The 27,288-nt window shown below is 39.9% G+C and overlaps 1 protein-coding gene across 4 annotated transcripts in view; it reads left to right on the forward strand.

Annotated features, from left to right (window-relative positions):
* LOC147345978 (uncharacterized) overlaps positions 1–27,288 on the forward strand; it is a 302,780-nt gene that overhangs the window by 46,386 nt on the left and 229,106 nt on the right. The gene's annotated exons all lie outside the window — the stretch shown is intronic.

The raw sequence follows: 27,288 nt of genomic DNA on the forward strand, positions 1-27,288 counted from the left end.
GAGCTTGGTGGGCTACAGTCCATGAGGATCTCAAAGTGTTAGACATGACTGGGCGATTGAGCACACACACGCAAAATTTTAGGTTTTAAGCAATACATATATTTTTTGAAAGAAACTGCAGATCTGAAGAAGAAAATCATCACATCAAGCAGTTGCTAATAATGGGATTTGAGTGAAAACAATTAGAAATAAAATTAGACTAAATACAAATGGTGCCTTGGATATTTGAAATCTATAAACCATGTGTTGCAAAATCAGGTATCTGATAATACTCAGTTGACATCTTTCTGTTGTATTTCTTTTCATTTATAAATTAAAAAAAAAGTAGTTTGCAGGGACTTCCCTGGTGGCTCGGTGGTTAGGAATCCACCTCCCAGTGCAGGGGACGTGGGTTTGATCCTAGGTTGGAGAACTAAGATCCCACATGCTGTGGTGCAACTAAGCCTGTGTGCCACAACTACTGAAGCCTTTGTGCTTTCAGCATTCCAGGTTTTTTTTAAAGGTTTGGTAGAGGAACAATATTATCTTTATAAGTATTTGTGCATCAGGTTTTGGAAGCTTTTTAGTTTCAGAAAAACCATTTAATGAGAGTATTTCAGACAGAAAGGATTTCATAGTCAAGGAGTTGGGAAAAAACACCTTATAGGCAAAATGTTGTGCATTTGGGGGTTTTGTGTGTGTATTTTAAAACATTTTGGTAAAGTATACATAATAAAATTTACTATTTTAACTATTTTCAAGTTACAGCTGAGTGACATTAAATGTATTCACATTGTTGTACAGCCATCACTACCGCCCATTTCCAGAAAAAAATCTTGATTTTGTGATAAAGTTTTTGTAAATAAAGTTTTATTGGAACACAGCCACTCCCATTTGTTTATGTGGTGTAAATGGCTGACTTTGTGGTGAAAGGGCCAAGTTGAGGGGAGTTGAGAATGGACAGAGACTGTATGGCTGCAAAGCCAAAACTATTCAATACTAACTTATAGGAAATGGGCTTCTCTGGTGGCTCAGATAGTAAAGAATCTGCCTACAAAGCAGGAAACTCAGGTTTGATCCTGGGTTGGGAAGATCCCCTGGAGAAAATAATGGCAATCCACTCCAGTATTCTTGCCTGGAAAATCCCATGGACAGAGAATCCTAGTGGGCTATGGTCATGGGGTCACAAAGAGTCGGACACAACTTAGTGATTGAAGTTCTACCACCACCACCAATTTATAAGAAATGTTGGCTTTATTTATTTACTTTCAGAAAACACTTTATGACTGATGACTAACATTGTATACCTTAAATAGCATTTGTGGCAAATCTGTTGGGTATTGATGCTAATGGAGGAATAATTAGTGAATTGTTAAAAACTTGGAAATTTTCCAAAGCTCAGGTTTAATATCCTTTGTAGAATTCCTTCTAAGTTTCATAATGTGTATTTTATTCACTTTTTGATTAGAATCATAAAGTGAACAAATACTGAATCCTCTTTAACATGGAAAGACTGAAGCACACGGCCAAGTCTTTCTTGAATTAGGAAGTGGTTTCTCCATGACAGGACTAGCTAACAAATTTAGGAGCATAGAAGCTGAGATGAGCTTTATTGAACTTATTACTGATTTGTGTAATGCATAATTCAGCAATTGAAATGTTGGTTACTTGTGAATTTAGCATCTGAATTTGTTTAACATTGGTGAGAGTTTTGGGTTTAGATGTTTGTGTACTGGGGCCATTTTATTATAAAATAATGAAAAGAAATACATATAAACTAGAAACTAGAATGGATTACCATAATATACTAGAACTTATTTTTGAATAAAGTGATTATGAATGTATTTAACTTTTTTCATTATGATTGTATACATTAAAAAAAATTTTTTTAAAAAGAGCGTATTAGCTTTACAATTAGAAAAGAAAGTTCTTTAAAAATAATATGAGTACAGAAAGTCTTTATGTATAACATTCTAAACTTTGGGGCAGGGAAAAAGAGAAGAAATGAACTTCAGTTGCTTCCTTTTCTATAATATCTTGCAGTTTCTTCAAAGCAGAGTTAGTGGAGGATGAAGGAGCCTGTTATACTACAGTTCATGGGGTTGCAGAGTCAGACATTACTTAGAGAACAATTATTGTGCTAAAGACAAAAGAGATTTTAAAAATGATAGCAGTGAATTATGATATTCCTAGGAATACCCATAAATTGCATTGTGGACTAAATTCTAGATATGGCTCATTTTTTTTTCCTCCTGATTTGCCTTTCCTAAAATTCTAGTTCTTTGACAATTTTTATTAATTAGGCTTAAAAATATTAATTATCACTTTGCTTTTTCCTGACCTAAACACAGGTTAAGGATTTAACTGGTACTTCATTTTTGTATTTTGAAATGCCAGTAAGTAAATTCTTGGTTGGGTGGTGAAATAGAGTATGGGCACCCTTGTAGGAGAGTTATATACCATCCGTAGCCTGATGCAGGCTAAGTTAAGGAGGGTTGTAGAAAGGAAGGACATATCCCATTGTCCACTGGTAGGCAGACAGGACTCCCCTAATCTAGGTGCTCTAGACAATACTTCAAGCTAGCACTTCTTTTTCTTTGCAGGATTGGTGAGCTCAGTAAGGTAATAAAACATCCTTGTATTGGGGCCACGTTTACCAGGCGAGAGGAAGGTAGACTGAGGTTACCCCTGATGGGTGGTGTCTTTCCTTTCTGGGCTCAGCGTGTTTTCACTTGCTAATTTGTTTGTTTTTGTTTGTGAAAAGGAAAGAAGGGAGGATTTTCCAGTGGTTTCTGTTGAGAGATTATGTTATTACTCTCCAAAGATAATGGAGAGTAATAACATATTATTTTGGAAACTTTATGTTTCCAAAGATAATGGCTTTGGAAACATAAGCCCCAACTGGAAGCTAGCTTTTACTGAAGAAGCTGAAATGAAAATGAGGATCCTAATGATAATAATCATAATCATTGGAAAGTATGTGTATACTGTGCTTCATTTCATGCATCGTATTAAAAATATAAGAATGGCACAATAGATACGATACATCATAGGTTAAAGAAGACACTGTCCTTCAATCTGCTGAAAGCTGAACAGATGAAATAAGAAATGAAGCAATGAGTGTTTATTTAAGTGGCAGTGGCTTCAGAGGTTCCCATGATGTCCCCAATGTTCCTAATTTCCTACAGGAGTTCTGTTATTCAAGTAGAGAATCTTAATAAGACTGCCTTCACTGGCAAGCCTTCACTGGTTTTTGCTTGTTTTGACTGGAAATGTATATCATGTATCTTACATGTCAGACATCACTACTTTTTGATATTTAATGGTTCTTGAATGTCCACCAATTCATGAATTAAAATATGGGTTCCACAAATTATGCATTAGCAAAATGTTACGCACATCCCCAAATGGCCTGTCACTGTAGTGATCCATCACTTTTTGTTATTCAAGATAATGGGAATCATGCACTTCCATTAAGATCATCACTTGAAGACATCCAGAAATGTCAAAGAACATCATAATTGTGCATTTGGAGAGAACAGCCTACAACTGTAAACATCAGTGAAAATAGAGCTTTGATCTAATTTTCTATTAGATGGTATGCAACATGGTCACCATGGTTCTGTGATTCCTGGAATTCTTTCTTTCAAAAGATTTGTATAATTTTTATCATATACTGATTCAAACCCAAACTTCAGAAGGGTAAATACAGGTGAACGTGCATTTAAAAATTTTCACTTGTGTTGTGGACCAGGGTCCACTTCTTTTGGCTTTGTTTAGTCTGATTAGGCAATTGCTTATTTGTGGAAATATTTTTGTTAGGTAATAAAGAGTGAGAAGGGATGAATTTTCCAAATGAACCTCATGTTCACTTCAACAGTGTGTTTCTTTAGAAAAAGCTTTTCTTTGGTTCTTGTGGTTGAGTGAGTGAAAGTCACTCAGTCATGTCCGACTCTGTGACCCCGTGGACTATCAGATCAGATCGGTCGCTCAGTCATGTCCGACTCTTTGCGACCCCATGAATCACAGCATGCCAGGCCTCCGTGTCCATCACCAACTCCCAGAGTTCACTCAGACTCATGTCCATCGAGTCAGTGATGCCATCCAGCCATCTCATCCTCTGTCGTCCCCTTCTCCTCCTGCCCCTAATCCCTCCCAGCATCAGAGTCTTTTCCAATGAGTCAACTCTTCGCATGAGGTGGCCAAAGTATTGGAGTTTCAGCTTTAGCATCATTCCTTCCAAAGAAATCCCAGGGCTGATCTCCTTCAGAATGGACTGGTTGGATCTCCTTGCAGTCCCAGGGACTCTCAAGAGTCTTCTCCAACACCACAGTTCAAAAGCATCAATTCTTCAGTGCTCAGCCTTCTTCACAGTCCAATCCATATATGACCACAGGAAAAACCATAGCCTTGACTAGACGGACCTTTGTTGGCAAAGTAATGTCTCTGCTTTTGAATATGCTGTCTAGGTTGGTCATAACTTTCCTTCCAAGGACTAAGCGTCTTTTAATTTCATGGCTGCAGTCACCATCTGCAGTGATTTTGGAGCCCAGAAAAATAAAGTCTGACACCGTTTCCACTGTTTCCCCATCTATTTCCCATGAAATGATGGGACCGGATGCCATGATCTTCGTTTTCTGAATGTTGAGCTTTAAGCCAACTTTTTCACTCTCCACTTTCACCTTCATCAAGAGGCTTTTGAGTTCCTCTTCACTTCCTGCCATAAGGGTGGTGTCATCTGCATATCTGAGGTGATTGATATTTCCCCCGGCAATCTTGATTCCAGCTTGTGTTTCTTCCAGTCCAGCATTTCTCATGATGTACTCTGCATAGAAGTTAAATAAACAGGGTGACAATATATAGCCTTGACGTACTCCTTTTCCTATTTGGAACCAGTCTGTTGTTCCATGTCCAGTTCTAACTGTTGCTTCCTGATCTGCATACAAATTTCTCAAGAGGCAGATCAGGTGGTCTGGTATTCCCATCTCTTGAAGAATTTTCCACAGTTGATTGTGATCCACACAGTCAAAGGCTTTGGCATAGTCAATAAAGCAGAAATAGATGTTTTTCTGGAACTCTCTTGCTTTTTCCATGATCCAGCGGATGTTGGCAATTTGATCTCTGGTTCCTCTGCCTTTTTTAAAACCAGCTTGAACATCTATATAGTCCATGAAATTCTCTAGGCCGAAATACTGAAGTGGGTAGCCTTTCCCTTTTCCAGGGGATCTTCCCAACCCAGAAATTGAACCCAGGTCTCCCACATTGCAGGGGAATTCACTACCAGCTGAGCCACAAGGGAAGCCCAAGAATACTGGAGTGGGCAGCCTATCCCATCTCCAGGGGATCTTCCTGATCCAAGACTTGAACTGGTGTCTCCTGCATTGCAGGCAGAGTCTTTACCAACTGAGCTATCACGGAAGCCATAAGGTAGAATCTACTTATAAGACCTATTTTGAATCCATCTAGTTCCCTTCTTCTCTGGGCTCCCACACTTGCCAGATTCCTGGAATCTCTCAAGGTAGCTTAGGCAAGGGGCCTAGGACTCAGTTCCTGTTTCTTTCTCGCCTCTCACCCAATCTGCCTCTCAGTCAGCAATCTGACTGCTATTTTTAGAAGGATCGCAGCTTGCAGTGTACTTGGAACAGAATCAAAACTGTCTGTCGTGGCTTCCAGGGAACTGCCTGGTTCATTCCTTGTGTTCCTCTCCAGTCACATCGCAAACTCCCATGCACCTTCTTTTATTCTTCTAAAATCATCACTCTTTTCCTGTCCTAGGTCATCCACTCAGTTTCTCTCCTGCATGACTGGCTACTTCTCATTCATCAGGTGGTGGCTTCTGAGGCTTTCTCAGAGGGGTCCTTTCTTTGTCTTCCATAGCATGGGCCTGCTCATCCCCATTATTTCATCCATCATCCCAATTTGCTGCCTGTATAGGGCGTAATGGGGCTTTCCAGGTTGGCTCAGTAGTAAAGAATCTGCCTGCCAATATAGAAGACACAAGAGATGCCAGTTTGATCTGTGGGTAGGGAAGATTACCTGGAGTAGGAAATGTCAACTCACTCCAGTATTCTTGCCTTGAAAATTTCTTGGACAGAGGAGCCTGGCAGGCTACAGACCATGGGGTCAAAAGAGTCAAACATGACAAGGGACTGAGTGCACGCATGCCCACACACACGGGGCTTAGTACCGTGTGTCATTGTTATCTCTTAGTTGGAACACTTATATGATCTTCCTCCACTTGTCTGTGTGCTCTATCAGGAGGGAACATGTCTGTTTCATTTAACAGCATATTCCCAGCACTTTGCGGGGTGAATAAATGAATGTATCTTTAAAAATTGTGTGCAAGTATGTCTGCTGGATCAAAAGGCACATATACTTCAGATTTTTAATGGCTCATCATCCCAGAAGGCTCTATCAATTTACGTTCCCGCTGATAGTGTAAGAAATTGTCTCTTCTCTTCCCCATCCCCCTGAGGCATAACATTTATTATAGGTAATCCTTTTCTACTTCTTTTATGAGAACATAGTACTCATATAAAATATATATTTTAGTTCTACTAGGAGATTTTAGCTTTAAATCTCCTAGTAGAGCTAAACTGTCTCTTAGTAGAGCTAAAATATATATTTTTATATGAGTACTGTTTTCTCATAAAAGAAGTAGAAAAGAATTACCTATGGTAAGAGATTTAAAGGGGGCTTCCCTGATGGCTCAGTGGTAAAGAATCTGCCTGCAGTACAGAAGACCCCAGTTGTGCCCCTGGGTGGGGGAGGTCCTCTGGAGAAGGGAATGGCTACCCACTCCAGTATTCTCATCTGGAGGATTCCATGGACAGAGGAGACTGAGGGTCTCCATAGGGTCACAACAGGTCGGACACAACTGAGTGGCTATACTCTCACTTCTACTTTCAAGAGATTTAAATGTGGTTCCTATAAATGCAAATAATAATTTATTGGATTATAATAAATGAAGTTAAGATTCTGAGTATAGCAATCTAAGAAACTGGAGCCAAAACTAAGTAAGTTCTGGATCTTGGTTTGATCCAGAGAATCTGATATCCCTCCTCAATCTAACCTCATCCTGATCTTTTCAGGGGAGGTGACAGAATGATATGATTTTTCACCATCTCAGGGAATAAAATGATATGATTTGAAGAGATAGGACAATGAAATATGCAAAGTCAAGTATTAGTTTCCTGTACTCCCTAGTTATTGTTAGATCCCTGTATTTGTATATTTTTAATAATCCTTTTGATGATAAAAAGCACATTTCACAGAAGTTCTCAAATATTTTTAAGTATTGTGAGAGCCATGACTTATGTTTTTCTAGGAGTCAAATTGTACCAGTATCATTACTGGTAATTTCTAAGGAAGGAAAAATAATTTTTGGAATTTAAAGCTCAACCCAGGGACTTCCCTGGTGGTCCAGTGGCTGAGGCTCCATGCTCCCAATGCAGTGGGCCCGGGGTTCGATCCCTGGTCAGGGAACTAGATCCCACATGCTGCAACTAAGACCTGGCACAGTCAAATAAATAAATAAATAAAGCTTAACCCCCCACCCAACCCGTGGGAAGCAATATCATGTGGAATGTTCCACCAGCTTCTCAAACCACACGTCACGAGGCGTGGCTGCTCGTGGAATGGGTACACTGCGTCATTTGCTGCAGCAGCTGCCTGCTCCCTGCTCTGCCTCAGATGGGCTCTGAAAACAGCATGGAACATTTGAAAAAATGATCTCCAAGGATTTTAGCAACGACTGTAGTTAAGAACTACTAGCTCTAATGAAGTAAGGAAGGATATTTCCGAAAAATGAGCAGTCTATCACACTTCATTCTTCTGGGTCAAAGACAGATGTGTTTAATCTCTACAAAGACTCATGGGTTGCTGACATTTTACCTAGTGAGGCATCATACACTGATACTTTTATGATTAGTAAGTTGCAAGGAAGTTTGGCAAACCTGTAAAACTTGCACAACTGATCATCCCATGCATTTTAAGCATTGGGGTCCTGACTAGGAGTGACAAAACCTCCTGAAAAGATTAATGAGAGGAAAAAAATTGCAAGTGTATTTTGTTGCTTGTGTTTTTCAGGGGCCTGATAATTCTCGTATTGTGCAGATCAGTTTTACAGTCACATAAGACTTAGGAAGGCACTGAACTTCCTGTTCAAACATATAAGCATGTTTCTTCTGCAGTTTGGGACATGTCTAATTGGCCTTCCTTTGAATAAACACCATTATTCTATTCGCTGACATTAAGAAGAGGATCAGAATCCATTATGTACCTGAATAGGTAGTAAATCTATGTCTACAGGAAAATGTTGCTTAGCTTATGGAATTTTTTTCTCTATTGTTTCATGTTAACTTTTTTGAACATCATTTCAGTTTACTTTCCTTTACTGAAACTTCTGAAGATTCCTGTGGACTCATTTAAGCTGAGCTTTTCTCAAAGCACAATATTTATAGTATAATTTTATGGTTTTTGACCCAGTGTTGGCACAGGTGGAGCCTATTTGGTTTTCTGGAAGGCTACACCTCAAGAGAGACTAAAGTCGAGAAAACTCCACCTCTAGTCTCCCTTGTTCTTACAGCACGCTCATGAGTCAGTTTGGGCTTCATTTTTGAAGCCTTAGACACACGGCCAATTTTATGGATGTTTGTACACGTTGATTAACTTGTGCAACATGGTGACAATATTAATCTTTAGTTCTCTGCATGAAGTCGTGTTTGACAAATTTTCGGAACACCTTTTTATTCCTTTCGACTTTGAAGTGATGTAGTGTATACTAATTTGGATTGGTCAGCCTGCATCTTAAGCAAGTATTTTGAGCTTAGGAAATTTATCTCCAGCTACTCCAAGTTTCACTATGGTCAGTTGGTCTGTAGAAGTTTTCTATTTTGGGGGCCACCTTTCAATGGTTTATATTTTTTAAGGAAATTATCCATATCTTCTAGCATTTCATCCGTATCTTCTAGCATCTTCAAATTTATTATCACACATTTGCATGTAACGCTTATCTTAGAAATTTTAACATGGATTTTTATATAATAAGTTAGTAACTTTTTTTTTACCCTAGTAGTAAAAAAGGACCTAGAAAGTGAAATAAGAATCCATTCAGACTCTGAAAAACTGTAAAATATTTGCAAGTAACTTTCTTAAGAATGATTAGAAGACTATTAATGAAGGGCATAAAATAAGACCTAAGAAAATAGAAAAATACTAATGTGTTCCAGGATGAAATGAATTACTATGTCAATTCCTCAGAGATAAATTCTCAATGCAGTTCTCAGACTTGATCCATAGTCTATGTGGAAGATGGAGGTGGAGAAAGATTAAAAAAAAACGTAAAGTCTGTATGGGAGAAAAATATATGTCCCCACCAGCCAATTAAGAGTGATTAACAAGAATATTGTGGGAAAACTGGACAGTGATAATGTAAAAGAATGAAATTAGAACATTTTCTCACCCCATATAAAAAACTAAATTCAGGGGAAGGCGCCAAGATGGCGGAGGAGTAGGACGGGGAAAACACTTTCTCCCCCACAAATTCATCAAAAGAGCATTTAAACGTCGAGTAAATTCCACAAAACAACTTCTGAATGCCGGCAGAGGACATCAGGCACCCAGAAAAGCAACCCAACTCCTCGAAAGGAGGTAGGAAAAAATATTAAAGACAATACAAGAGACAAAAGAGGGAGGGATGGAGTTCCGTCCCAGGAAGGGAGTCTTAAAAAGAGAGAGGTTTCCAAACACCAGGAAACCTTCTCACTGCCGAATCCGTGCCGAGCTTTGGAAGCACAGAGGACAACATAACAGGGAGAAAAAATAAATAAACAATTAAAACTCGCAGATTGCGAGCCTTACGGTAACTCCCCCAGCGGAGAAGCAGCGCAGACGCCTGCATCCGCCATTAGCAAGCGGGGGCTGGGCAGGGAGGCGCGGCGCGGGCTGCATCACTGAGAGTAAGAATCTGGCCTGAATACCCTGAGCACTATCTGAGCGAAATAATTTGGGCTAGCAAACCAGACTGTGGGATATCTACCATGCGAAAAGCCAGCCCTAACCTAAGACACCGCCAGCCCGCACACGGAACAAAGGACTAAACAGAGGTAGCCGGCTGCAAACCTTCTCCCTCCGGTGACAGGCAGCCAGAGCCGGAAGGGGGCAATCGGAGCCCCAGAGAGACATTATCTATAAAACTGGCTTCTTTGCTAACTAAAACTTATTGGGGGTCTGGACGGTCAACATCTGCCTGAGAAGGTGCGCCGGTTTTACACCCAGATAACCAAGTGGCGGGGAGGCGATAAGTCGCAGCATTGGCGCTCGCCAAACACCTCATCACCTGAGCTGCTCGGACCTGGGAAGAGCACAAAACGCAGCCCCAACTGAGTCTGCGCCTCTGAGGACTACCTGAGTGCCTGAACCTGAGCGGCTTGGACCTGGGAGGTGCATGCAACCCAGGGCCAGCCTCGGATTGTTCCCGGCGGAACAACCTAGAGCCTGAGCAGTGTGGACAGGGAGGCTACACGCGCCGTGAGCGGGGGCAGACCCAGTGTGGCTGAGGCACTGCGAGCGCACGCCAGTGTCATTTGTTTGCAGCATCCCTCCCTCCCTCCCCACAGCGCGACTGAACAAAGAGAAGAAATACAGCTCCACCCACCAGAACACCGACACAAGCTTCCCTAACCAGGAAACCTTGACAAGCCACCTCTACATACCTACACACAGCGAGGAAACGCCACAATAAAGAGAACTCCACAAACTGCCAGAATACAGAAAGGACTCCCAAACTCAGCAATTTAAACAAGATGAAGAGACAGAGGAATACCCAGCAGATAAAGGAACAGGATAAATGCCCACCAAACCAAACAAAAGAGGAAGAGATAGGGAATCTACCTGATAAAGAATTCCAAATAATGATAGTGAAATTGATCCAAAATCTTGAAATTAAAATGGAATCACAGATAAATAGCCTGGAGACAAGGATTGAGAAGATGCAAGAAAGGTTTAACAAGGACCTAGAAGAAATAAAAAAGAGTCAATATATAATGAATAATGCAATAAATGAAATTAAAAACACTCTGGAGGCAACAAATAGTAGAATAACAGAGGCAGAAGATAGGATTAGTGAATTAGAAGATAGAATGGTAGAAATAAATGAATCAGAGAGGATAAAAGAAAAACGAATTAAAAGAAATGAGGACAATCTCAGAGACCTCCAGGACAATATTAAACGCTACAACATTCGAATCATAGGGGTTCCAGAAGAAGAAGACAAAAAGAAAGACCATGAGAAAATACTTGAGGAGATAATAGTTGAAAACTTCCCTAAAATGGGGAAGGAAATAATCACCCAAGTCCAAGAAACCCAGAGAGTCCCAAACAGGATAAACCCAAGGAGAAACACCCTAAGACACATATTAATCAAATTAACAAAGATCAAACACAAAGAACAAATATTAAAAGCAGCAAGGGAAAAACAACAAATAACACACAAGGGAATTCCCATAAGGATAACAGCTGATCTTTCAATAGAAACTCTTCAAGCCAGGAGGGAATGGCAAGACATACTTAAAATGATGAAAGAAAATAACCTACAGCCCAGATTATTGTACCCAGCAAGGATCTCATTCAAGTATGAAGGAGAAATCAAAAGCTTTTCAGACAAGCAAAAGCTGAGAGAATTCTGCACCACCAAACCAGCTCTCCAACAAATACTAAAGGATATTCTCTAGACAGGAAACACAAAAATGGTGTATAAACTCGAACCCAAAACAATAAAGTAAATGGCAACGGGATCATACTTATTAGTAATTACCTTAAACGTAAATGGGTTGAATGCCCCAACCAAAAGACAAAGACTGGCTGAATGGATACAAAAACAAGACCCCTACATATGTTGTCTACAAGAGACCCACCTCAAAACAGGGGACACATACAGACTGAAAGTGAAGGGCTGGAAAAAGATTTTCCATGCAAATTGGGACCAAAAGAAAGCAGGAGTCACAGTACTCGTATCAGATAAATTAGACTTTAAAACAAAGGCTGTGAAAAGAGACAAAGAAGGTCACTACATAATGATCAAAGGATCAATCCAAGAAGAAGATATAACAATTATATAATATATATCCACCCAACATGGGAGCACCGCAGTATGTAAGACAAATTCTAACAAGTATGAAAGGAGAAATTAACAATAACACAATAATAGTGGGAGACTTTAATACCCCACTCACACTTATGGATAGATCAACTAAACAGAAAATTAACAAGGAAAAAAAAAAAAAAAAACATGTATCTATAAAGTTCACTAAAGCAAAGCACAGTAAAATGAGGTATGGCAATAAAAGGCGTTAAATTTATCAAATAAAAAAAAATAATAAAGTGCTGAAAAATTAAAAAAAAAAAACAAAACTAAGATTATGACATCCCATCTCATCACTCATGGCGAGTAGAAGGGGAAAAAGTGGAGGCAGTAACAGATTTTATTTTCTTGGGTTCCAGAATCACTGTGGATGGTGACTGCAGCCATGAAAGTAAAAGATGCTTCCTCTTTGGAAGGAAAGCTATGACAAACCCAGACAGCATATTAAAAAGTACAGACATCACTTTGCCGACAAGGGTGCATATAGTCAAAGCTGTGATTTTTTCCAGTAGTCATGTATGGATGTGAAGGTTGGACCATAAACAAGGCTGACCACAGAGGAATTGATGCTTTTGAATTGTGGTATTGTAGAAGACTCTTGAGAGTCTTTTGGATTGCAAGGAGGTCAAACTAGTCAATCCTAAAGGAAATCAACCCTGAATATTAATTGGAAGGACTGTTGCTGAACCTTAAGCTCCAATACTTTGGCTACCTTATGTGAAGAATTGTCTCGCTGGAAAAGACCCTGATTCTGGAAAAGATTGAGGGCAAAAAAGATGGGGCTGGTAGTGTATGAGATGGTTAGATAGCGTCACTAACTCAATAGACATGAATTTGAACAAACTCTGTGTCGTAGTGGAGTTTAGGGAAGACTGGCATGCTACAGTCCATGGGATCACAAAGAGCTGCACATGACTTAGTGACTGAACAACAATGATAGGTTCCCACCTTCCACATGGAATCATTATTATAGTAGGGCAGAGAAATGGAGAGGTATCACTTGCTATCATTCTAAAGCTTGTAAAAGGAAAATGAATCTCATTAAAAACCCCATGAACAAAAATATGAGATCTATATTATTGTTTGTAAGAAGGGTAAAATGTCATATCTCTAGAGGAAATAATTAAGTTCAGAAGTTGAAAATTTAAAGCAAACGAAAAGAAGGCATGAAATGTTCCTGGATGGCCATAAACTATTAAATTTGTTTACAGCACTGTATAGAAAATGAGGAAAATTTGATTTGAAAGTTGGTGTAACTGGAGAAACCAGTGGGGACTTTGTTATTAAAGTGTGTTTTTATTTCAGGAACAAAGTTGTATTGCCAACTACATACTGCTATATTTTATTTGTGTGCTCTTTTACTTATAAGTGACATTATTAATGTGTCTGTGTGTAAAATTTGAAATAAATATGTTAGGAAAACCAAAAAAAAAAAAAACAACAAAAAAAAACTAAATTCAAAATGGATTAAAGACCTAAGTGAAAGACCAGAAACTATAAAGATCCTGGAAGAAAACATAGACAGAAAACCCTGGGACACAAATCATAGCAATATTTTTGGGGGTCTATCTCCTAGTGCAAAGGAAATGAAATAAAAATAAACAAATGAGACCTCATTAGACTTAAAAAGTTCTGCATAGCAAAGGAAACCCTCAACAAAACAAAAAGACAACCCACTGAATGGGAGAAAATACTTGCTAAGGGGTTAATATCCAAAATATATAACAGTTCATACAACTGAACATCACAGGAAACAATTGAAAAATGGACAGAAGACGTAAATAGACATTTTTCCAAAGAGGACATGCCGGTGGCCAACAGGTACGTGAAAAGATATTCATTTTCACTAGTCATCAGGGAAATGCTAATCAAAACTACAATGAACTATCACCTCGCACCTGTCAGAATGGCTGGTTCATAAAGAACACAACAAATGTTGCAGAGGATGTGGAGAAAAGGGAACCCTCATACACTGTTTGTAGGAACATAATTCGGTACAGTCACTGTGAAAAACAGTATGGGAGTTTCTCAAAAAACTAAAAATAGGGAGGAGGGTTCAGGATGGGGAACACATGTATACCTGTGGCAGATTCATTTTGATATTTGGCAAAACTAATAAAATTTGTAAAGTTTAAAAAAAAAAAATAGAGCTACTATATGACCCAGCAATTCCACTGCTGGGTATTTATCTGAAAACAAAAACACTGATTCAAAAAGCTACATAGCAGCGTTATTTACACTTGCCAACATAGGGAAGCAAACTAAGTGTCCATTAAAGATGAATGACTAGGGACCTACCTGGTGGTTCAGTGGCTGAGACTCTGCTCCCAGTGCAGGGGCCTAGGCTCGATCTGTGGTCAGGGAACTAGATCCCACATGCTGCAACTAAGACCAGGCATGGCTAAATAAATAAAATAAATATTAAAAGGTGAATGGTTGAGGATTCATCTTCTCCAGATGCCATCTTCTATCTCCCAAACTAGCCTGTGCTCTGGGTCTGCATTCCCACACATGGGTTGTTGTTTAGTTGCTCGGTTGTATCTGACTCTTTTGAGACCCCATGGACTGTAGCCTGACAGGCTCTTCTTTCCATGGGATTCTCCAGGCAGGAATACTGGATTGGGTTGCCATTTCCTTCTTCAGGGGATCTCTCCTCTCTGCCTGACCTAGGGATCAAACCCATGTCTCCTGCATTGGTGAGTGGGTTCTTTACCCCTGAGCCAATGGGAAAGCACATGGGTAGGAATTTCTTAAAGATTATCCTGAAATGTTTGCTTACATGTTGATCCCTCTTACTAGTCTGTAGCATTCCCAAGGGTGGAGCTATGTCTGGTACCTCTTTGTAGCCCCCATGCCTCACCTGTCCATGCCAGATAATAAGTGCTTGTTGAATTGAAAGTGTGAGCAAAATGTGCATTAGGAATCATGCCTCTGAGTGTTACACTGAAAGAACAGATCCGGGAATCCTGGGGAGAAAGTCTGAGATCAGGGTCAGAGATTCCAGGTCAGACTGTGGGCACCTTTCAGTGTCTGAAAAAGTTCTTATGCTCACAGTCAGGTCTAAGGGAGACAAAGTCATAATAAAAAGTCAAAGAGGTTGGCATTTTTTACTACTATGAGAAAAACAACAAAAATGGAAATGGAGTACAAATTAGGAACAAGAACAGGCAACTAGTCAGTTTAACAAGCTCCAAACCAGGAAATGACTGTCTATCCTAGAACAAGGATTATCTCTTCTCCGTCTTGTGTTGGCTTCCTGGTGAGGAGGTCAGAGATCTCACCGTGACTGGACCGGGGATGAGGGGGTGGAGAAGTCGGGGTGGAGGAGTGGGAGGTGTGTGTGTGTGTGTGTGTGTGAGAGAGAGAGAGGTTCCAGAGTGTGGCAGGCTCTTTGGGGCTAGGGAACCCAGCATCCGCTCCTGACTGCCTTTCAAGGCACATCCCCCTTCCAGTTTGCCTGTCTGGATGTAGCTTGCTCTTTCCATTCCTAGTTACTATTCCCTCTCCCTCCCTCTCATCCTTCTACTTCCTGCTCCTTCAGCAGTGCCCCATCCCAACCCATTCTTTCTTTTCCTTTTATTAATTTTCCCTTTCCATACTACCTCTGGGCAAAGTGTAGATCTGAAATTTGTGTTCCTCTGTTTATCAGAGGAAATTTTATGTTCTGTATTTTCACTCTAAAAGTTAAATGCCCCCTCTTCCAATTTTTTTTTTCACTCTTAAAAGAGGATCCAATTCATAAAATTGCTCAGTATTTATTTGGACTTAATTAAAACCCATTCTGCTAGAACTTGAGGAAAAGCAAGCTTCTGTGTGTGTGGAGTGGGGAGTGATCGTGTGGGAGTGGATGCACTGAGTCTGACCACCCCGCTTCAGTCCACTAAGAAGGGGAGCACGCAGAAAGGGGAGGGGTAACACAAAATCTCAAGGAATTCTGAAGTTTCTTTCAGGAAACTTATCCCTCGGGGAACAACAGTTCATTGCTCTCCAAGAGCCTTCATTCCTAATTTTCTCAGTTGACCATAAAACACCCTGGAAATTACATACCTGGGGCTTTACTCACAAAGGGGATTCTCTGAAACTGGTTTCTTCTTGAACAAACTGCCTAGAGTGCCTCAGGTCACTCTCCTTTTAGGGAAGGACTTAGTATCTACAGGGATTGTCTTGTTATATTAGAGCAGATGCGATCTGGGCAATTTCATACCCAGAAACATGTGTTGTCCAGGAAACTCACATTTTGGAGGTGAAGACTGTGAAGCCCGGGGAGGTAAGGGACTCGCCTGTCACTGCATGGTTCCTCAGTGGTGAAGACCGGGCACCAATCCCATATCCAGGTTAGGTTGACAAGACCTCACTGGGCAGGAGTTATGAGCACATGTTTCATCATCTACAAATGGCAAGCTATATCATACTCCAAAAGCAGAAGATAGAGTAGGGTTTGCTAGGTTCAATTTAAATAAATGAAGATAGGATACACCTAAAACCTACATGGAGCCTTTCTTTCTTCCATGTTAGATGAACTGTCTTTCCCTTGTTGTATCTGATTTTGTTTACCCATGGACTGCAACACACCAGTTCCTCTGTCATCTACTATCTCCTGAACTTTGCTCAAACTCATGTCCATTGAGTTGGTGATGCTATCTAACCGTCTCATCCTCTACTGCCCCCTTCTCTTGCCTTAGATTTTTCCCAGCATCAGGGTCTTTTCCAGTGAGTCAGCTCTTCACATCAGGTGGACAAAGTATTGGAACTTCAGCTTCAGCAACAGTCCTTCTAATGAATATTCAGGACTGATTTTCTTTGGGATTTACTGGTTTGACCGCCTTGCAGTTCAAGGGACTCTCAAGAGTCTTCTCCAGCGCCATAATTCAAAAGCATCAATTCTTCTGTGCTCAACCTTCTTTATGGACCAACTCTTACATTTGTACATGACTACTGGAAAAACAATAGCTTTGAATATCCATGATCTTTCCTCCGGCTTCCCAGGTGGCTCAATGGTAAAGAATCCGCCTGCCAATGCAGGAGATGCAGGAGACTCATGGGCTACAGTCCACGGGGTCACAGAGTCAGAGATGACTAAGTGACAGCACGCACACGCCTTTCCTTAGCTTTTGGTCACTGAGGATCGCTGAGTCATTTTACGAACTCTAGTCCTCCAGGGATTTGATGCCTTTACTTTCCCAGTACTCTCCAGGAAGAGGTATTCTGTAAAAAGATTTACCTACTGCTTATCTTCAGATGATGTGAATAATATTGAAGGGACTGAAGCCTCTCTCACCGGCACAACTTTTGCTCTGCTCTGAGAGGCGCTGTCCTGTGTCACTCCATTTCCTACCACTAAAGCCCTTCCTGTTTCTCCTTAAATCTGTTCCTCAAATTCAAACATTTGAAACTAAAGAAGCTTAAGATGATCTAGTCTAGTGGTATTCAAACTTGTTTTAACTATGGTCAAAAATAGAGTTATGTCAACAACCGATACATAGATATATAAGTGTGTACTCTGACTTTGTGTGAGATACTCTCCTATTTCTTTTTCTTTTATGTTCTATCTAATTCTTTAAAAATATTTGTCTAGACAGGCATGCTAAATTGACGTCGTGACTCCTTATTGGGGGAGTGTGACCCACAGTTGTAAAAACACCGTGTGTGTCAGTGCTCAGTCATGTCTGACTCTTTGAGACCCCATGGACTGTAGCCCACCAGGCTCTTTTGTCCATGGAATTTTCCAGGCAGGAATACTGGAGTGGGTGCCATTTCATCCTCCAGGGGATCTTCTCCATCCAGGGATTGAACTTGAGTCTCTTGTGTCTCCTGCGCTGGCAGGCGGATCCTTTACCATTAGTGCCACCTGGGAAGCTGTATAAAAAAACACTGGTTTAATCCAATTCTCTAACTTTACAAATAAGCAAAGTATGTTGAAAAATTTAAATGACTTGTCCAAGAACTGAATCCAAATATGAATAGAATTCTCAGACCTGTTGTGAGAGCTGCAAATCTTGGAACGTAGAAGTTTAATAATATCTCTTCATGATTTTCCTTTTAGAAACATAGATCCTCCCATAACCTACAGCTACTAGAAGGGACAATTTTGATGACAATGTTAAGAATTGACTGAATAAGGATAATTCAGTCAATGAGTATACATTCCACATATATGGAATATATTTATATTTATTAAGGGTCTAATGTACCAGACACAATTTAAACTAAGCCTTGAGATACCAAGATTAATGAGATAATGGTGGAGTCTTGGATCAAAGTGTATCCATAGGCATGGAAAGCATTGAGCTAATTCAATTCATGCTGTGAAAGTTTTTACATGACTAATTGGTCATGTGAAATTGACAGATATTTAATCAATGCTTACAAGAGTGACTGTATTTTCTAAAACTCAGTTTAGTCTAACAAGAATGAGTCCATAAGGGGGCAAGAGATATATGATTTTAAGTTAAGACTAAAATAACTGGTGATAAATATGAACCCATCTTGGAAATCCAGGAGGTTATGGTCACTGTTAATTATTGTACTCAATCCTAAGAATCACCAGTTATTCCAGATTTCAAAACTCAATATAAAGCAATGTTCATTTTGCCCAGATTTTCCAGCTGACAACGTGATGGATATTTTCTAAGTTATCCCTGCTAATCAGTCTGTCATGGAGCTTAGTGGCTCCAATTTCAGGTACCATTTCTCAGCCCTTCTTTTCCTGTTAAGCTACATACTTTTCTGTCTTGTCAAGTACTTTGCCAAAACATGCAGTGAGCTGAACACACCCTTATCTTCAGAGAAAGGACATCCCTTTTGATTCCCGAGAAACCATAATTGCTAAGGCAGTGGGATTTTCTGTGGTCTTTGCTTGCCTCCCTTCTTCTCTCTCTAGAGGAGGGAGAAGCATGGAGGGAGGAATTCAGGGGGAGTCTGATGCCCTCCTGACCTGGATCCTCCTGTCTGAGGAAGCCTGTGGTGCAGGCAGAAAGGAACTGTTGACTTGGAGAGAGAGACTGGGAGAGGCCGGAGTCAGTGGAGGGTATGTGCCCTGTTCCCTCTAGTTCTTGCTCTCTCTCTGATTCTCGTGCTTGCTTCTTCTTAGCAGTAAACATGACTCCTCAGAGCCTCCGGTTAGAAAATCTGAAGACTGAGAGAGGAAGGCATTAACTCCCTAAACTAGTTGATTACCAGAATATGGTCAAGGATTTAACCTTCTTTTTTTTTTTTTCCCTTTTCTATAGATAATCAGTTGTTTTTCACTGATAAATTTTATGAAACTTCAAGGGGTGGGAAAGTGTTAAGATTCCAGTTAACTGTTTTAGTGCTTGCTGTGTGGTTTAATCCAAAAGTACTGCTGGATTTTAGTAGTTGATTGGAAGCATCTTGATTCTGCTCTGTATGAATATGAAGATTATGCTCTGTGTGAATAGGTAACAGCCATCAGAAACAGCTAATGAATCTTGTTAGCTTGTGACACTTGTCTGGGGTTTGCACTTCAGCCTGTAACTGTTGGGAAAGCAATGACTGTGGAGGCCAGGTTTGCTCATGGATCCAGGTCTTCCATTCTCTCTCTTCAAAAGTTGAACGTTTTGTCTTAAGTTTTCAGTGTTACTGATCACAGTATCTTCTCTCAGTATCTCAGTGCAGGTGAGGCAGAGGATGCAAATGCTCTAAGTTGAGGGAGGCAGGGTGAGAGGGAAAACATTGGTTTGAAACAGTGGAAATGGAAAGTAACAGGGAATAGGCTAGAATGTGATTGAAATCTACCAATTGTGAAAGATTAGTCAGGGTTTAATGCATTCTGAGTAGTGTAAAAATCTCAGATTTCTTGAAATTAAGAACAAAGGTAAATAAAAAGGGCCATCCTGGGATGGGATTTATTATCATCATGTCAGGTCATGTCTGTACTGTTTTTATTGGGGATATTTTTTTTCTCTCAAAAGCACATACTTAAATCTGAGGATCCTTTCTGATGGATGGCTAACCTAGTTCTGTCAGTCCGCCCACAGGTGATACCTGGGCGTGCCAGTGTGCATTGCGGTTCAGATTTTCTTATGACTTTGGGGAAGAGACTTTTTCAGGGTTTAAATTGTTAGACGATAATTTGGTACTTTCTTAGAAAATTGTAACCCATTATTTTGGTTGTAGGGTTATACGTACATAGACCAGGGCTAACACATTATTTATAGACAGCAGGAGAAGGGGGCAACAGAGGATGAGATGGTTGGATGGCATCAACGACTCAAAGGACATGAGTTTGAGCAAACTCCAGGAGACAGTGAAGGACAGGGAAGCCTGGGGTGCTGCAGTCCATGGGATTGCAAAGAGATAGACATGACTTACTGAACAACAAGAGTAAGGAAAGTAATCAATGGTGCACTAATAGCAAAAAAAAAAAAAAAAAAGGCTTAAACTCCTAACGCTGACTTTGCTTTGATTTCATTTCTATTCCTTGTAAATATAGAAAACATGTTAGTCTCAAGGTGAAAGGTTTAGTCTTGTGTCCATGTTCTGCTCTTCTTTGATGGTCCTCCAGGGAGAGCTGCCCCATTTCCAGGGCCTTGACGGGCTCGATGTCTTTAGCTTATAGTGCCATCTTTGGGAGAGAGCTGGCATAACTGGTTGCCACCACTGGCTGATGATGTGAAATGCACAAATTCAAGTAGAATTTCGAATTACTCAGTTAGCCCCAGGACCAGGATGTGTAGAGGAACCTCAAAGCAGGCCCTCACTGCCTTGTTTCATTGAAAGAACTTCCTCTATCCCCTCGCCAACAGCCTCATCCTCCTCCTGTCTACTCCAGTGCAAACTTCACAAGTGATTCCACCGTCACTGTTCTTTAAATATTTTAGTGGTTCTTTTTAACTTTCTTTAGAAAAAGTTTCTCTTTAACTTTCTTTAGAGAATGGTTTTCTTTGACTTGAAAAAGCCCTGGGTGGCTCAGATGTTAGAGTCTGCCTGCAATGCAGGAGACATAGGTTCAATTTCTGGGAGGGGAAGGTTCCCTGGATAAGGCAATGGCAACCCACTCCAGTATTCTTGCCTGGAGAATCCCATGGAGAGAGGAGCCTGGCAGGCTACAGTCAATGGGTCGCAAAGAGTCAGACTCAACTGAACAACTTTTCACTTCACTCTGACTTTTGGATTAAAATTAAAATTCCTTAGGCTGTCATACGTATTTAGGCCTCTGACTTCTCATTTATATAAGCATCTTCCCCAGCCTTAATAAGCTACTTTCAGTTTTCAGAAAGAGCACATCTCTTTCTTCATGTTCCCCACCCCCACCCCACCCCGTGTCTCTCCCCTAGTCTGTTCCGTTGACCTGGAATGCCATTCCTATTTCTTTACTTGGCTATTTCCTGTGGTCTTGCTACACTCAGCTCAAAGGTCATTTCTTAGGAGAAGCCCTTCTCGACTATTCAGCTGGGCGACCCTTCTCTTTCTCCTTAATCCTCACACTCATACCCCTTATGAAACACTTGTCATACTGTTTTATTTTTTTTTCTTAAAAAAAATTTTTTTTTGGATGTGGATCATTTTTAAAGTCTTTATTGAATTTTTTACTATATTGCTTCTGTTTTACGTTGTGGTCTTTTGCCTGGGAGGCATGTGGGATCTTCAGCTCCTCAACAAAGAATTGAAAGTGCACCCCTTGCATTGGAAGTCAGTCTTAATCACTGGATGGCCAAGGAAGTCCTATGTCATACTGTATTTTAACTCTTACTACTTCCTGCATCTGACTGTGAGGGCCTTAATGGCAAAGACCCTAATTCAACCTCTTTATTCCTAGCACTGAGCCCATAGGCCCTGGTGGCTCAGCTGGTAAAGAATCTGCCTGCAATGTAGAAGACCCGGGTTATAGTTAGAACTAAAGGGATAAATATAAAAGTAACACAGCATTTATTTCCTCTAAAGGATTGAGTAGGGCTTCCCTGGTGGCTCAGATGGTAAAGAATCTGCCTGCAATGCAGGAGACCTGGGTTCAGTCCCTGGATCGGGAAGATCCTCTGGAGAAAGAAATGGCAACCCACTTCACTATTCTTGCCTGGGAAATCCCATGGATAGAGGAGCCTGGCGGACTACAGTCCATGGGGGTCGCAAAGAGTCGAACATGACTGAGCAACTAACAAAAAGACATTTTTAATAAATGGATGAATGAGCATTGGAAATAGATCACAGTGACTCCCATATCATTTTTCTTTTTCTCACTTTTCCTCGTCTTGAAAAGGAAGATCATAGAGTAGATTAAATGAGAAGATTTTTGAAAAGTAACTACCATGATGCTTGGTGCATAATAATAATAAATACTTGTTCTTTCACTCTTCTTTCTTTACAGCTCTTATCTACGAGTTGTAAAGGTTTCGGATTTCCCACACCTGGTGGTTATGCCTCACTGGTACCAAAGTTTCCACCCTGTCAGTACCTCCTTGTTAAATACTTAAGGAAGACTTCCCAGTCAACCAATGTTTATGCTGATCACATGTAAACACTGTGACTTTTGTACTAACACCTCATCATCACTCACCACACACACTCACTGCCTCTATTAAACACACATTCAGCATGTCTCTTACCTTTAACTCAGTCATCTTATTAATCACAGGGAAACTCAGCTCGAGCATTTCCAGCCAGAGTGTGGTCTTCTTTTTAAGAAAAACATTTTCAGTACGTAAGGTTGATCCTTTATATCAACACCAGTAAATACAGGTAGTCCTCAGCTTTCATTTTTTCCCACTTAATTCAACTCACTTTTTCCACGCTGTGTGCTGGTACCCTTGCTGTACCTGTGCACGATTCAGCCTGCCCGTGAGCTAGTGGACACGCACGCTGTGTTAGCAGCACCTGGCACCCCCCATGCCTACAGTCAGTACCAACCACCACCTTTATCTGGAAAGAAGAATTTATTTGTATCATTATTGGACTGGTTTTTATTGCCTTTTCCTTGATTATTTCTGCATTTAATTTTATTATTTTTTTGAAAATGTTAAGATGAAATCTCTTGCTTATTCACTTTCTCAACAATCCATAAAAGTACTGGCAGATCTCCACCAATAATTCTTTCTTCATATAAATTCTGTGTTTTTGCTCTTACTTTTATTTCAAATAAGCAGAAATAGAATTTAAAGAGCAAATTAATTTTCATTGTCTGTATTTAATATTTAGTCCATGTTTAAAATATTGCAACAATCATTTATACATGGACACATGGTGACATTCAAGAAAATTTACCATATTTAGTGATAATAAGTGTTAGCTTTCTGGGAATTTCCATGTAATATGTTTAGTAGTGTATTGTTTAGAGTCTGTTTGGTTTTCATAGTTGTTTTCTGAAATATATTATGATGACAAGTAAAGAACTTTAATCTTACTATTGGGAACTTTATTTTATCCTGTACTGTATGATTTTCTTTTCTTTTCTTTTTTTGGTTACTGAACTTACACATAAGAAGTAGAAGAAATGGTTTTGAAAGAAAATAAAACTATAAATCAATCAATGGCTATAATGAAAAGTAATCTTATTAACAGTCTCAAATTTCCAGAAGGTTTACATTTTTTCTGAAATAGTCATCCTATGTAAAATATCACACCGGAAAAGGCAAAGCATTAGATTAATGCTAATTTTGAAAGCCTCAAAGTTATTCATCTATAAATTCAATTTAATTTTATTTTCAATCAAAATTCCATTAAGTTTATGGTTTTTTTCAAAACTGAGTGCGTCAGAAGTGTCAAGATAATTAAAAAAAAAGTAATGGATGCAGACTACACCTACCAGATATCATAAGCATATTAAAAACAATGTCATACACCTGTAACGATAGGATTATCAGCATACTTGACTAATCAGATCAGATCAGATTAGTCGCTCAGTCGCTCAGTCGTGTCCCACTCTTTGTGACCCCATGAATCACAGCACGCCAGGCTTCCCTGTCCATCACCAACTCCCGGAGTTCACTCAGACTCACATCCATCGAGTCAGTGATGCCATCCAGCCATCTCATCCTCTGTTGTCCCCTTCTCCTCTTGCCCCCAATCCCTCCCAGCATCAGAATCTTTTCCAATGAGTCAACTCTTCGCATGAGGTGGGCAAAGTACTGGAGTTTCAGCTTTAGCATCATTCCTTCCAAAGAAATGCCAGGGCTGATCTCCTTCAGAATGGACTGGTTGGATCTCCTTGTAGTCCAAGGGACTCTCAAGAGTCTTCTCCAACACCACAGTTCAAAAGCATCAATTCTTCGGCACTTACCCTTCTTCACAGTCCAACTCTCACATCCATATATGACCACAGGAAAAACCATAACCTTGACTAGACAAAACTTTGTTGGCAAAATAATGTCTCTGCTTTTGAATATGCTATCTAGGTTGGTCATAACTTTCCTTCCAAGGACTAAGCATCTTTTAATTTCATGGCTGCAGTCACCATCTGCAGTGATTTTGGAGCCCAGAAAAATAAAGTCTGACACTGTTTCCAGTGTTTCCCCATCTATTTACCATGAAGTGATGGGACTGGATGCCATGATCTTCGTTTTCTGAATGTTGAGCTTTAAGCCAACTTTTTCACTCTCCACTTTCACTTTCACCAAGAGGCTTTTGAGTTCCTCTTCACTTTCTGCCATAAGCGTGGTGTCATCTGCATATCTGAGGTGATTGATTTTTCTCCCGGCAATCTTGATTCCAGCTTGTGTTTCTTCCAGTCCAGCGTTTCTCATGATGTACTCTGCATAGAAGTTAAATAAGCAGGGTGACAATATACAGCCTTGACGTATTCCTTTTGCTATTTGGAACCAGTCTGTTGTTCCATGTCCAGTTCTAACTGTTGCTTCCTGACCTGCATACAGTTTTCTCAAGAGGTAGATCAGGTGGTCTGGTATTCCCATCTCTTTCAGAATTTTCCACAGTTGATTGTGATCCACACAGTCAAAGGCTTTGGCATAGTCAATAAAGCAGAAATCGATGTTTTTCTGGAACTCTCTTGCTTTTTCCATGATCCAGCGGATGTTGGCAATTTGATCTCTGGTTCCTCTGCCTTATCTAAAACCAGCTTGAACATCAGGAAGTTCACGGTTCACATATTGCTGAAGCCTGGCTTGGAGAATTTTGAGCATTACTTTACTAGCGTGTGAGATGAGTGCAATTGTGCGGTAGTTTGAGCATTCTTTGGCATTGCCTTTCTTTGGGACTGGAATGAAAACTGACCTTTTCCAGTCCTGTGGCCACTGCTGAGTTTTCCAAATGTGCTGGCATATTGAGTGCGGCACTTTCACAGCATCATCTTTCAGGATTTGGAATAGCTCAACTGGAATTCCATCACCTCCACTAGCTTTGTTCGTAGTGATGCTTTCTAAGGCCCACTTGACTTCACATTCCAGGATGTCTGGCTCTAGGTCAGTGATCACACCAATGTGATTATCTGGGTCGTGAAGATCTTTTTTGTACAGTTCTGTGTACTCTTGCCATCTCTTCTTAATATCTTCTGCTTCTGTTAGGTTCATACCATTTCTGTCCTTTATCGAGCCCATCTTTGCATGAAATGTTCCTTTGGTATCTCTGATTTTCTTGAAGAGATCCCTAGTCTTTCCCATTCTGTTGTTTTCCTCTATTTCTTTGCATTGATCACTGAAGGCTTTCTTATCTCTTCTTGCTATTCTTTGGAACTCTGCATTCAGATGTTTGTATCTTTCCTTTTCTCCTTTGCTTTTGGCTTCTCTTCTTTTCACAGCTATTTGTAAGGCTCCCCAGACAGCCATTTTGCTTTTTTGCATTTCTTTTCCATGGGGATGGTCTTGATCCCTGTCTCCTGTACAATGTCACGAACCTCATTCCATAGCATATCAGGCACTCTATCTATCAGATCTAGGCCCTTAAATCTATTTCTCACTTCCACTGTATAATCATAAGGGATTTGATTTAGGTCATACCTGAATGGTCTAGTGGTTTTCCCTACTTTCTTCAATTTCAGTCTGAATTTGGCAATAAGGAGTTCATGGTCTGAGCCACAGTCAGCTCCTGGTCTTGTTTTTGCTGACTGTATAGAGCTTCTCCATCTTTGGCTGCAAAGAATATAATCAATCTGATTTCGGTGTTGACCATCTGGTGATGTCCATGTATAGAGTCTTCTCTTGTGTTGTTGGAAGAGGGTGTTTGTTATGACCAGTGCATTTTCTTGGCAAAACTCTATTAGTCTTTGCCCTGCTTCATTCCGTATTCCAAGGCCAAATTTGTCTGTTACTCCAGGTGTTTCTTGACTTCCTACTTTTGCATTCCAGTCCCCTATAATGAAAAGGACATCTTTTTTGAGTGTTAGTTCTAAAAGGTCTTGTAGGTCTTCATAGAACCGTTCAACTTCAGCTTCTTCAGCGTTACTGGTTGGGGCATAGACTTGGATAACTGTGATATTGAGTGGTTTGCCTTGGAAACGAACAGAGATCATTCTGTCATTTTTGAGATTGCATCCAAGTACTGCATTTCAGTGTAATAAAGGAGAGACTAGAAATATATCTAAGCATATATGGTAATTTATGATAATTTAATGGCTCATTCTATGATTCAATCAACTCATATTTATTGATTGTCAGCATGTGTGCAGATTATGGGTATACATTAGGTAATCATAATTCTTACTAGATTATTAAAAATTTAAAAACTGATTAAATCAGCTGATTAACGATGATTAAGTTTGTGGTTAAGAAGTCCTATTAAGAACTGTTGGTGGGAGTGTAAATTGATACACTTTGTCGAGAGGGAAATTTAGGAAAACTAAAAAATTATTTGCATGTATCTTTGATATGGCAGCCTCCTTTTTGAGAGTCTGTCTTATAAAAATATATCAACATATGTATGTGCTCCTGTGATTATGTACATGTGTATGTATGTGTATATATAAATGTCCACTGAGGCTTTGTTAACAGCAAAAATTGGAATCAGCCTAGTTCTTTGGGATTCAGGGAATGGTTAGAAGTGTGTGTACAAATTTATGAATATTTTGCAGAATTTTGAAAGAATGATGTTCATGATAATGTGGGAAAATCAAATTATAGAAGAGTACTATAATAGAAAAATTCAGAATCCAATCACAGAATCATGATGATAAACTAGAATACCTTTATACTCTAGAAAAAACAAATCTGCTGTCATTGCTTTAAAACCAGTTGTTTTGGATACCTTATGGCTAGCTTTCAGGT

The sequence above is a fragment of the Bos grunniens genome, chromosome 24, assembly GCF_055505025.1.
Source record: "Bos grunniens cultivar Pamir isolate PY7600 chromosome 24, Bosgru_T2T1.0, whole genome shotgun sequence".
In the NCBI taxonomy this organism is placed as follows: Eukaryota; Metazoa; Chordata; class Mammalia; order Artiodactyla; family Bovidae; genus Bos; species Bos grunniens.